Source organism: Sus scrofa, chromosome 18 (assembly GCF_000003025.6).
Source record: "Sus scrofa isolate TJ Tabasco breed Duroc chromosome 18, Sscrofa11.1, whole genome shotgun sequence".
Lineage (NCBI taxonomy): Eukaryota > Metazoa > Chordata > Mammalia > Artiodactyla > Suidae > Sus > Sus scrofa.
The window spans coordinates 50,684,519-50,698,281 of record NC_010460.4 but is presented as its reverse complement, the minus strand read 5'-3'; the positions used below and the strand labels follow the sequence as shown (position 1 = coordinate 50,698,281).

The window sequence follows — 13,763 nt, the reverse complement described above, 5'->3', positions numbered from 1 at the left end:
ATTTTATGAGGCAAGCCTCCCTGAGTAGCAGCAGTTCAAAAAAAGCCTCTTTTAAGATCTCTTTTCAGGAGTTCCCTGATGTTGCATAGCGGAGACAAATCCAACAAGTATCAATGAGGATGCGGGTTCGATCCCTGGCCTCGTTCAGTGGGTTAAGGACCTGGCGTTGCAGTGAGCTGCGATGTAGGTCAGAGATTGAGCTCAGATTCCACGTTGCTGTGGTGTAAGCTGGCAGCTGTAGCTCCGATTTGACCCCAGCCCAGGAATTTCCATATGCCGGGGATGCAGCCCTAAAAAGCAAAAAAAAAAAATCTCTTTTCAGAAGCTGGAAATGTGGGTTTTGTTATGACATCTTTTCTTTTTTCTTTATTTTATTTTTTTTTTTCCTTTTTAGGGCTGCACCTGCAGCATATGGAGGTTCCCAGCCTAGGTGTCCAATCCAAGCTGTAGCTACTGGCCTACACCACAGCTCACAGCAAGGCTGCATCCTTAACCCACTGAGCAGGGCCAGAGATGTAACCCTAGTCCTCATGGATACAGGCCGGTTTGTTACCGCTGAGTCACAACGGGAACGCCTGAACTCTGACTTTTAAATATTGATGTACGGCTCAGCATTTCTGTTACAGTCTGGCCACATTCATCAGTCAGTCATGATGACAACCTGTGATCTCACCCAAATCCAATGGGGGACAGGCTTCCCATTTCAGTGACTTAACCGGTTTGCTGTTGACAGCTCCTCCTTTCTCCAAGATTCTCTGTCTCCTTCTCCTCCCTACGGACTTTGAACTGGTGCAAGGTGAAACTGAGGACCTGGGCTTGGGAAACTGAGGAAAACTCGGAGTGAGGCAGGCCATGAGGCCTGTTTAGCTCTTCTGGTTATAGCACCCCTCTTGGTGGACAGAGAAAGGTGAAAACCAAACCCGAAATTTTCTTACTGGGCATGGAACTAGAGCAAAAGAAGGTTGCAACTTTGTTTTAAATTCTTTTTTAGAATTGCCTGAGTTCCCACTGTGGTTCATTGCTAAGAACCCAACTAGTAACCATATGCGGGTTCCATCCCTGGCCTTGCTCAGTGGGTTAAGTATCCCACCTTGCCACGGGCTGTGATGTAGGTTGCAGAGGAAGCTGGGATCTGGCATGGCTGTGGCTGTGGCATAGGCGGGCAGCTGTAGCTCTGATTCATCTCCTAGCCTGGGAACTTCCATATGCTGCAGGTGTAGCCCTAAAAAGAAAAAAAAAATCATTACACTGGGTTTTTGACATAATTCCGTTAGTCGTTAGGGGCCACCTTGCATTCCATTTTGTACATTTCCTGCCCTAGACGCAGAATCAGCCATTTATCCAAGGAATCCTAATTGACAACAGAAGCAAGGTTTTTGCATCCCCCCCCCCTTTTTTTTTTTTTTTTTTTTTTTTTTGCTTTTTAGGGCCACATTTGTGGCATATGAAAGTTCACAGGCTAGGGGTCAAATCGGAGCTACAGCTGCTGGCCAGAGACATAGCAACCTGGGATACAAGCCACATCTGCAACCTACCACCAGAGCACACAGCAACCCAGGATCCTTAACCCACAGAGCAAGGCCAGGGATTGAACCTGTATCCTCATGGATACTAATCGGATTCCTTTCAGCTGTGCCACAAGGAGAAATCCTTGTATTTCTAATTTTTTTTTCCGTTAAAGAGAACCCTGAAGTGTGTCCTCATTGATGGGTAATCTTAAGGAGATTGCATTCCTACAGGAAGAAACCTGCTGTAGGTAATCTAATACCCCACATCCAACCTTTTCCCCTCAAAGGAGGGAGAGGGAATTTCTGCCAGTATTTACCTAGGCTAGCCACCCCTTCATTTAACCAATATCCGCTGAATAGCCATTTATGCCAGACAGTGGTTTTTTTTGTTGTTTTGTTTTGTTTTTGTCTTTTTGCCATTTCTTGGGCCGCCGTGGCATGTCGAGGTTCCCAGGCTAGGGGTCGAATCGGAGCTATAGCCACCAGCCTATGCCAGAGCCATAGCAACGCAGGATCCGAGCTGTGTTTGCAACCTACACCACAGCTCACGGCAACACTGGATCGTTAACCCACTGAGCAAGGGCAGGGACCGAACCCGCAACCTTATGGTTCTTAGTCGGATTCGTTAACCACTGAGCCACGATGGGAACTCCATCCAGACAGTATTCTAAACCCTGGAAACAAAGCAGGCAAAAATGCTTGTCCTCATGGATATATTTTGATTATTGTCTGTCAATAAACAAGATAATAAATGAGTAAATATACGTCAGATGGAATAGGTATCAAGCAGGAAAATAAAGGGAGAATAATGGGTTGAAGGGTGGTCTCCCAAAAGATACGTCAATGTTTGAGTCCCTGGAACCTGTGAATGTGACCTTACTTGGAGAACTGGTCTTGCAAATGTAATTAAGGATCTTGATGAAATAATCCTGGATTATCTATGTGGGCCCTAAATCAGTGACAGGTATCTTTGTGAGAGACACGAAGATAACCTTACAGCCATCAGGATGGCTACTATTAAAAAATTAAAAAAAGGAAAAAAAGAAAATAAGTTGAATTGCCACTATAAACACACACACACCCACACCCACACCCAGAAACTGGAACCTTTGTGAACTGTTGGTGGAAATGTAAAATGATGCAACCACTGTGGAAAACTCTGTGGAAGTTCTTCGAAAACTTAAAAACAGAATTGCCATATATCCCAGCATTCCACTTCCGGGTAGATCTCTAAAAGAATTGAAAGCAAGATCTTGAAAAGATACCTGCACCTCCATATTCACAGCACTCTTTTTTTTTTTTTTTTGTCTTTTTGTCTTTTTAGGGCTGCACCCGCGGCATATAGAGGTTCCTAGGCTAGGGGTCCAATCAGAGCTACAGCTGCCAGCCTACACCACAGCCATAGCAATGCCAGATCTGAGCCACGTCTGCAACCTACACCACAGCTCATGGCAGCGCCGGATCCTCAACCCGCTGAGTGAGGCCAGGGACCAAACCGGCAACTTCATAGTTCCTAGTTGGATTCATTTCCACTGCACCATGACGGGAACTCCTACAGCACTCTTAACAGTACCCGAGAAGTAGAAGCAACCCAAATGTCCATTGATGGATAGACAAGAGAGAAACGAAATATGATATATATGTACTGTGGAATGTTATTCAGCCTTAAAAAGGAAATTCTGCAATATGCTACAATATGGACGACATTGGGGACATTACGCTAAGTAAAATAACCCAGTCTCAAAGGACAAATACTCTATGATTCCAATTATATGAGTTATTTAGAGTAGTCCAATTCAGAGAAAGTAGAAGGGTGGTTACAAAAAGCTGGGGTAGGGGAAGAGGAGTTGCCTAATGGGTACATAGTTTCAGATTTGTAAGATGGGAACTGTTCTGGAGAACTCATTTCGCAACACTCTTAAGTGCACTTAAGGCCACATGCCTGTACACTTCAAAAAAGAGATACACAGAGAAAAATAGGTGACCATGTGACCACAGAGGCAGGCATTGCAGTAATGCAGCCATAAGCCAAGGAACACCTGGAAGCTCCAGACACTGAAAAAGAGGAGCAACGAAATCGCTGCTAGAACCTGTGGAGGGAGCACCGCCCAGCTGACACCTCGATTTCAGACTTTTGCCTTCTCTGATGGTGGCAGATTCAATTTCTCCTGTTTTAATCCACCATGTTTGTGGTCATTGTTATGGCAACCACAGGAAACGAATAGAGGGAGTGTCTGGTCAGAGGTGGGGTGCGGGACAGTAGGGTGAGCAAGTAAGGCCCACCGAGAAAGCGGCCTGTGAGAGAGGCCCTTAAGGAACAGGTCCCGTGGATACCGGAGGAACAGTGAAAGCCCCAAGGTTGGCGTGTGCCTGGCGATTTGAGGAAGGGCAAGAAGGCCAGTGTGGCAGGAAGGAGAGTGAGGGGAAGGGAAGCGGAAGCAAGGTCCGGATGGGAGTGGGGGCCGGGCAGGGCTCTTCGACCACTTTGAGGACCCTGACAAGTAAATGAGAACCCCACAGGGGATTTGTGAGCGAGGGATGACTTGAACTCACTTAGACTTTTTTTTTTTTAATCTTAAACTTGTAGTTTTATTCAGGTTTGATTCTTAGCAAATGTGTTGGGGAGAGAGCCCACAGGAAAGGGTGAAACCTATGGGGGGCAGGGCCCTCCCAGATGCCTGAGGAGGGGGCAGGGCCCCTTGAACTAACTTAAAACTTTTAAATGATCCTGTTCGGAGTTCCTGTTGTGGCTCAGCAGAAACGAATCTGCCTAGCATCCATGAGGACGCAGGTTTGATCCCTGGCCTCACTCAGTGGATTAAGGATCCAGCATTGCCGAGAGCTGTGGTGTAGGTCATATCCACGGCTTGGATCCTGTGTTACTGTGGCTGTGGTGTAGGCCAGCGGCTACAGCTCCAATCGGACCCCTAGCCTGGGAAGCTCCATATGCCGTGGGTATGGCCCTAAAAAGACAAAAAAATAAAATAAAAAGCAAAAAAAAAAATAAATAAATGATCCTTGTAAAACATAAGGATGATCAATGAATAAAAAATATTTTTGTTGGGAGTTCCCATTGTGGCACAGTGGAAACAAACCTGACTAGCATCCATGAAGATGCGGGTTCAATCCTTGGCCTCGCTCAGTGGATTAAGGATCCAGAGTTGCTGTGAGCTGTGCTGTGGGTTGCAGACTTGGCTCAGATCTGGTGTTGCTGTGGCTGTGGTAGGCTGGCAGCTACAGCTCTGATTCAACCCCTAGCCTGGGAACCTCCATATGCCATAGGTGTGGTGCCTAAAAGACAAAAGACTATACACACACACACACACACACACATATACATATATATATATATATATACATAAATATATATATATTTCTTGGGAGTGGCCCAAGAAATGGCAAAAAGACCAAAAAATATATATATATACATATATATATGTGTGTGTATATATTTTTATATATATATATATATATATATATATATATACATATATATATACATATAGTCTTTTGTCTTTTAGGCACCACACCTACGGCATATGGAGGTTCCCAGGCTAGGGGTCGAATCGGAGCTACAGCTGCCGGCCTACACCACAGCCACAGCAACGTGGGATCTGAGCTGCATCTGCGACCTATACCTCAGCTCACGGCAACGCTTGATCCTTAACCCCCTGAGTGAGGCCAGGGATCAAACCCGCAACCTCATGGTTCCTAGTCTGATTCATTTCTGCTGCGCCATGACAGGAACTACCTGGAAAGTAAAAATCAATTTGAAAAGATCAACAAAATCAACAAGACTTTAGCTAGACTGACAAAGAAAAAAAAGAGAAGACACGAATCACTAAAAATCGTAAATTAAAAGTAGACACATTACTACTAAACAGAAATAAAAATAAAAAGAAACTACTGTGAAGAGCTGAACACCAACAAATAAGATAATTTAAATGAAATGGGCAAGTTCCCAGAAATGCACAAATAACCTAAACTGCCACAATAAGGAAAAGTCCAAGAATTCTACCAAGTATTTAAAGAAGAATTAATAGTAATCCTACTTAAACTCTTCCAACAAATTGAAAAGAACACTTCCCAACTCATTCTATGAGGCTAGCATTATACTAAAGCCGGACAAAGATATCATAAGAAAATTAAACTAACATCCCTTATGAATATAGATGCAAAAATCCTCAACTAAATACAACAAACCAAATCCAAGAGTATATTAAGATTACACCACATGACCGAATGGGGTTTAACCCATGCATGCAAGAGTGGGTCCACATACGAAAAATCAACCCATGTAATATATCAGATTAATAGAATGACGGGGGGAAAACACATGATTACCTCAACTGATGCAGAAAAGGGACTCAACAAAATCCAACACTGTATTATCACCAAAAAAGAACCCCTCGGAAAACTAGGAATAAAAAAGAACTTCCTCAGCACGATCACGAGCACGTGTGAAAGTCCCACCGCGAACATCATACTGGATGATGAAAAGACTGAAAGCTTTTCCCCTAAGATCAGCGATAAGACAAGGACGGCTGCTTTCACCATCGCTATTCAATTCTGTACTGGATGTTCTAGCCAGGTCAGTTAGGCAAGAGGGCATCCAAACTGGAAAGGAAGAAACATATCTACTTACTGACGACACCATCTTAGACATGGGGGAAAACCCCAAAGGACCTAAAATAAAGCTACCAGTGCTAATAAATGAATTCACTGAAGTTGCAGGACCCAATATCAATACACAAAAATCAGTATACAAGTAATGAACAATCGGAAAAAGGAATGGGGGCTCCCATCGTAGCTCAGTGGTTAACGAACCTGACTAGCATCCTTGAAGATGCGGGTTCCATCCCTGGCCTCACTCAGTGAGTTAAGGATCCAGCATTGCCGTAAGCTGTGGTATAGGCACAGATGTGGCTCGGATCTGGCAATACCGTGGCCAGAAGCTGTAGCTCTGATTCAACCCCTTGCCTGGGAACCTCCATATGCCACAATTGTGGCCCTAAAAAGCAAGCAAGCAAGCAAGCAAGGAGGGAGGGAGGGAAGAAAGGAAGAAAAGGAATGAAGAGAGCAATTCTACTTACAAAGGCATTTTTATTTTTTTATTTTTTTGTCTTTTCTAGGGCTGCACCTATGGCATATGGCGGGTCCCAGGCCAGGGGTCGAATCGGAGCTGTTGCTGCCAGCCTATGCCACAGCCACAGCAACACCGGATCCTTAATCCATTGAGCAAGGCCTGGGATCGAACCCGAAACCTCATGGTTCCTAGTTGAATTCATTAACCACTGAGCCATGATGGGAACTCCCACAAATGCATTTTTTAAAACCTAAGAATCACTTAACCAAGGTAAAAGACTTGTGCACTGAAAACTAAAAACATTCCTGAAGGAAATTAAAGAAGAGAGAAATAAATGGAAAGACATCCTGTGTTGCATGGACTGGAGGACTTACTATCATTAAGATATTTTTACTCAACCAAACCAGGTTCATCTGCTCAACAAGTAGCAAGCCAAGTGCCAGTACTCGGAGCTGTGCAGTAAAGGGATTATTCACAAGGCAGCCAGGTGAGGAGATGGGAGAACAAATCTCAAATCCACCTGTCTGAAGCCAAGGGGCTCAGGATATTTATAGGAGAAAGTTGAGGCATGGGGAGTGTGGGGAAAGCTGCCTGGAAATCAGAAGGTGAGAGAGGCTGCTTCACAGGATACATTCAGAAAATGCCAATGTCAGCAGGTTCTGAAGGTGGAATTTGGGGTCAAAAGCTCCCTGGAACTCACCTGGTGGCCTTAACCAGTCTTTACCAGCTCAAGATCAAATTGGACATAGCTGACTCAAAGTTCCTGAAAGATAACAGGCAAAAAACATCTTACTGTTTGGGCCACGTGACAGTTGTTGGACATGGAAGTTTTTTTGTAGCCATGATTAAAGTGAGCTTGATAAGTGAAGGCAGGTTGCCCATCTAATGGATTTGACTGATGAATACCCTTGGTTTCGATGTCAATACTACCCAAAGAGATTTGCAGATTCAATAAAAACCCCTATGGAAATTCCATCATTGCCACACGCGCTGCCCTAAAAAAAAAGACACAAAAAAATTCCAACAGGCTTTTTTGCAGAAAAGGAAAAGCCAATGCTTAAATTTCTACAGCAATTGTAATGGGCCCAGAATAGCCAAAACAATCTTGAAAAAGAACTGAGTTGTACAAATCGCTCTTCTGGATTTAAAAACTTACTCCAAAATTAAAGTAATCAGGACAGTGTAGTACTGGCAAAAAGATAGCATATACACCAATGGAATTGGATTGAGAATAGAGAAATAAACCCAATGTATAATGGCCCATAGATTTTCAAAAAGAGTACCAAATCCATTCAATGGAGAGAGAATCATCTCTTCAACAGACAGCACAAGGACAACTGGAGTTCCACATGCAAAAAGATGAACTTGGACTCCTACTGCACATCATATACAGAAATTAACTCGAAACGGGATATCGACCTGGATATAAAAGCTCATGCCATAAAATTCTTAGAAGAAACACACAGGTAAATCTTCATGATCTTAGATTTAGCAATGGATTCTGGACTATGACACGTAACAACACCCTATGCAACAATAACAACAAACAGGGATAAAATGGACTTCAAAATTTAAACATTTGGGGAGTTCTGTGGTGCCATGGGTTAAGGGTCCAGCGTTGTCACTGCAGCACCTCAGTTCCCTGCGTGGTGTGGGTTCGATCCCTGGCCTGGGAACTTCTGCACACAGCGGGTGTGGCCAAAAAAGAAAACACAAAAAACAAAATTTTTAATTTTTGTTCATTGAAGAATACTATACAGTAAAAAGACAACCCATAGAATGAGAGAAAATATTTGCAAATCACATATCTGATAAGGGATTCATATGTAAAGAACTCCTCCAAACTCAATAAAGATACAAAACCCAATTCAAAAAAGCCCAAATAACTTCAATAGACTTTCTCCAAAGAAGAGATACAAATGGCCATTAAGCACGTGGAAAACTCCTCGGCATCAGTAGTCATTAGGGGTATATGCAAAACAAGACAACAATGAGATCGCCTCACAGATATTAAAATGGCTATAATAAGTTTTTTTAAAAAATAAGAAGTATTGGAGTTCTTGCTGTGGGGCAGTGGGTTAAGAATCCAACTCCAGCAGCATAGGTCACTGTGGGTTCAATCCACAGTCTGGTGTATTGGGTTAAGGATCCAGTGTTGCTGCAGCTGTGGTATAGGTCGCATTGGTGGCTCGGATTCAGTCCCTGGCCTGGGAACTTCCATATGCCTCAGGTGTGGCAAAACTTAGCAAAAATAAGTACTGAAGAGGATGTGGCAAAACTGGAATCCTAATTCATTGCTGGTGGGAACGTAAAACCGTGTAGCCACTGTAGGAAACAGTTTAGCCATTTCCTCCAAAAGCTAGACATAGAATTACTAACTGCTTCCACTCCTAGGAAATACACAAAAGAATTGTAAACAAGGAGTTCCCATCGTGGCTCACAGGTAACAAAACTGACTAGTATCCATGAGGGTGTGGATTCGATCTGTGGCCTCACTCAGCAGATTAAGGATCCGGCATTGCTGAGATCTGTGGTGTAGGTCGCAGACATGGCTCAGATCCCAAGTTGCTGTGGCTGGGGTATAGGCTGGCAGCTACAGTTCTCATCCGACCCCTGGCCTGGGAACTTTCATATGCTACAGGTGCAGCCCTAAAAAGACCAAAAACAAAAAAACCCCCACAAAACCCCAAAATAGAATTGTTGAAAAGTACTCGACAGATAGTTGTAAGGCAATGGTCATTGTAGTGAAACCAAGCAGGACTCGGGGACAGACCCCAGTGTCCCCTGCCTCTAGTTTATAGAAAAACTTTAGCCTCTTAGGCCTTCTCCAAGTTTCAAAGAGCAAATTAATTCAGAGATGTGAGAAAATGCAGGAACAAAGGAAAAGAGTTAAGCAAGACAAAATAGTAATAGTTTAGCTATAAAACTAAGTCAAGGATCTTTAGTTCCTCCTCGAGGAACAAGACCCTTCCGTTGTTTTACAGATACTAAAACCTCCACTAAGTGGAAGAAGTTAACTGCACTCTGCCCACAAGTACACAGATCCCAGACCAGCTGAAACCAAAAGGTTGATGTTGTTGGCTCTCGAAATGCCACCTGGTTATCTCACCACCAGCCAATCAGAAGACTGTCCATTAGGTAATCAGGTACACTGCGACCCTCTCCCCTAATGTTGCCTTTAAAAACCCTTCACTTGGAGTTCCCATCATGGCTCAGTGGTTAACTAATCCGACTAGGAGCCATGAGGTTGTGGGTTCGATCCCTGGCCTTGCTCAGTGGGTTAAGGATGCAGCGTTGCTGTGAGTTGTGGTGTAGGTCGCAGATGTGGCTCAGATCCTGCATTGCTGTGGCTCTGGCGAAGCCCGGCAGCTACAGCTCCGATTCAACCCCTAGCCTGGGAACGTCCATATGCCCCGGGTGCAGACCTACAAAAGCAAAAAAATAAATAAATAAATAATAAAAAAAAAGGAGTTCCCGTCGTGGCGCAGTGGTTAACGAATCCGACTAGGAACCATGAGGTTGCGGGTTCGGTCCCTGCCCTTGCTCAGTGGGTTAATGATCCGGCGTTGCCGTGAGCTGTGGTGTAGGTTGCAGACACGGCTCAGATCCAGTGTTGCTGTGGCTCTGGCGTAGGCCGGTGGCTACAGCTCCGATTCGACCCCTAGCCTGGGAACCTCCATATGCCGCGGGAGCGGCCCAAGAAATAGCAACAACAACAACAACAAAAGACCAAAAAAAAAAAAAAAAAAAAACCTTTATTGACATAACACCGTAAATCAACTAAATTCCAAAATAAAATTAAAATTAAGGAGTTCCCTGGTGGCTCAGTGGTTAAGGATCCAGCATTGTCACTGCTGTGGCTTGGGTCAGTACTGTGGTGTGGGTTTGATCCCTGGCCCAGGAACTTCTTCATACCATGGGCCAAAAAATTAAATTAAATTAAAAAAAATTTTTAATCTCTGAAAGCCATTGGGGAGTTCTAATTTTTGAGCATGAGCTGCCTGCTCACCTGGCTTAACCTTGCAAAAATTACTGTACTTTGTTACACCATAACCCGGTGTCTGTAGATTGGTTTTGCTGTGAGTCAGGTGAGTGGACCCAAGTTTGGTTCAGGAACAAGTAGCACTATTCGCAAAAGCCAAAATGTGCAAACAACACAAATGTCTATCCAAGGTGCCCATACAACAGAAATTCATTTAGCCATGAAAAGGAAGGAAATTCTGACACATGCTACAACATGGCTAAACCTTGAAAACATGCTAAGTGAAATAAGCGAGACATAAAAGGACAGACAAATACCATATGATTTCACTTGTATGAAATAGCTAGAGTCATCAAATTTATAGAGACACAAGGTATGATGGATGTTAAGAAGAAGGGAGGGGAACAGGAAGTTATTGCTTAATGGTTACAGAGTTTCTGTTTGGAGTCCTAAAACAGTGGTTATGGTTTCACAACATTGTGAATGTGATTAAGGCTACTAAATTGTCTTTTTAAATGGTTAAAATGATACATTTTCTTCTTTTATATATTTTACCCCACCACCACAAGAAAGAGAGAAAGAAAGAGGGGGAGGGGAAAAAAAAAGACATACTGAGGTTTGTTCCTTGGTTCCTTCACTTTCTCCCAGACTTCAGGTCCTCATCCCATATTTCAGACCAACTTTGTTCTTATAAGCCCTTATATTTCCTACTTAAAAAACAAAAAAGAGGATTTCCCATCATGGCTTAGTGGCTAATGAAAACGACCAGCATCCTTAAGGATGCAGGTTCGATCCCTGGCCTTGCTCAGTGGGATGAGGATCCAGTGTTTCGATGATCTGTGGTGTAGGTTGCAGACGTAGCTTTGATCCTGCATTGCTGTGGCATAGGCTCACAGCTACAGCTCAGATTCAGCCCCTAGCCTGAGAACCTCCATATGCTATGGTGTGGCCCTAAAAAGCAAAAAAATAAAAATTAAAAAAACCCAAATTGCAAAAAATCAGGAAGGAAAAAAGTGGCATCACTACCAACCCTACAAAAATGAAAGGATTATAAGAAAAATGAAAAAACACCTCCCACTTTGCCTTTCCCTTTCAGAAACTGCTCTAAGTCTGTATCACACTTGTGAGCAGGTGGCAAACTCCTCAGTCTGATTCCCATCTCAGATTCCTACACTTGTGTTCTCTATGTAACTCTCATGGTCAGATTGCAGCCCTTTGTCACCCCAGTATCTTCTGCTACACCACATGACTCAGCCCTGGTCTTCAAGTTGTTGGGAATAAACACTGAAGAACAATTCAAGACAGTGTGGAACAGCATTTCCCAAACATCAGCCATTTGACTACCACTTTTCGATACTAATATCTAGTTATTACAGATTTGGGTCACAGATGCTGCTCGGATCAGATCTTGTATTGCTAGGCTGGCAGCTACAGCTCTGATTCAACTCCTAGCTGGAGAATTCCATATGATGCATTGCAGCCATTAAAAAAAAAAAAAAAAAGGAAGGAATAAAAAGTAGAGTTAAAGATATGTTATCATGATATGAAGCTTTCTTCTTGCTGTAATGAAAACTGAAGAAATCTTGAATAAGGACTGAAGTAAGGGCTTCCTCAGTATGTGATTGAATACAGCCTACCATGCTTCATCAGTTCTGAGTTGCTTTTTCTCGTTGTGAACTACAGTTGCCTCTGACTGTGAACTGGAGATTGGCACTTGCCATCTGCCTCTGCAGAGCTTGACTCATGAGCCACTGCAGCTGCTGACCCTCCACAGCCCCTTCGAGGAGCTCAGGGGGGAGCTCAGGAATGAGGCACTTTGTGCTCTGGAAAAACTGGCAGAACAGGTCTTCAGATGGTTAGATACTTTCAGAAAAAGATTTTATGAGCCCGGTTCGTGCATCTCCTCATAGCTAGAAAAGCACTGAAATCCTTCATGGTGACGTCTGCTCCTCCTGTCGAGCAGTAACCCTCAGACTTCTGTAAAACGTGTGCTGGGTAGCATGTACCTCCCTCCTCACCAAAACCACATGTATGCTGACATTTCCCTCCCTCCTTGCAGCGGTATCTCAGAGCTAACTGCAACAGCTGCCTCCCCAGTTGTAGCCCTCATTTCGTCCGCAATAAAACTTAACACTCAACCTTCAGGTTGTGCGTATTTTTCAGGTCAACTTTAAGATGGAGCTATCCTAACCCTTTTTTTTTTCTCTCTTTCTTATCAGGTCGGTATCACACTTGTGAGCAGGTGGCAAAGTAATATAACCTCTTAAAGCAGACGACCGCTTTTAGTCCATGAAATGATACACCCGTCCATGCACCAAGTGAAGACCCAGGAGTCCCACTTGGGAAACCCTTAGGTCAGCGCTGGGCCCCCCTGATTCTCACTCCGCCCGGCCGCTGCCCCGCAGCGCTCAGTCATGCAGTGCTGACCAAGGTTCCTCTCAGTCTGACAATACAGGCCAGGTCAGCTTAGCTCTGATCAGAGGACGCCTAAAAGCCCACTGCAGGAGGCATTACTAGGCAACGCGAAGACCCTCTTTTTCAAAAGACCCGGCATTCAGGCCGGTGGGGACCAATCCAGGCACCGCTTAGCTGTGGCCCCGGACGCACAGCCAGGCCCAGCGAGGTGCCCGAACCGAGCACAAGAGCGCCGCGGGCGCAACTCTGTGACGTCAAGCCCCGGCCCGCCCTGCTCACTGGGCAGAGGCGGCCCCTTTCTTCCCAGGGCGGGGCGGCGTGCTGACGCCACACGCCGGGGCGTGGCCGAGAGTTTAGTACCCCGGAGTGGGGTGTCGGCGCCTCATTCGGGTGGAGCTGAGCCGAAGACAGGTAGGCGCGCGCTGCCGCCGGGCCTCGCTGGGTTTGGGAGGTTCCGTGCTGGTGGGGCAGGAGGCGGGGGTCACGGCTGAGGACAAGGCCGCTGCGCTCTCGTTGTCGCTGGCTCCCTGATGACAGGGAGTGAAGCTGGCTGGAGCAGGGCGTACTGGGGGAGGTGGGTGGGACGGGGCCTGACGGACGGGCGTGGCAGCCAATGGTGCGCTGGGCGCCTGCAGGCGGGCGGAGATTGGCGGGTGCGGGCGTGCGCGGAAGTTGCGCGGGGCGCGGAGCGGCGCCCCATTGGTGGAGGCGGAGGCGGGGGTGGGCCGCGCGGCGGATGTGAGAGAACGGGCGCCGCTGCCGGGGTGACCCC

At 45.2% G+C, this 13,763-nt stretch overlaps 1 protein-coding gene across 8 annotated transcripts in view; it reads left to right on the top strand.

Annotated features, from left to right (window-relative positions):
- The window catches only part of OGDH (oxoglutarate dehydrogenase), a 75,576-nt gene continuing 75,104 nt past the window's right edge, over positions 13,292-13,763 (top strand). For 4 of the 8 annotated variants that reach the window (XM_021079061.1, XM_003134891.6, XM_021079062.1 and 1 more), the window contains exon 1: positions 13,292-13,402. The gene's annotated coding sequence lies outside the window, so the exon portion shown is untranslated. The remainder of the gene's footprint in view (positions 13,403-13,763) is intronic. The other 4 variants (XM_021079063.1, XM_021079064.1, XM_021079058.1 and 1 more) reach the window with 4 other exon arrangements.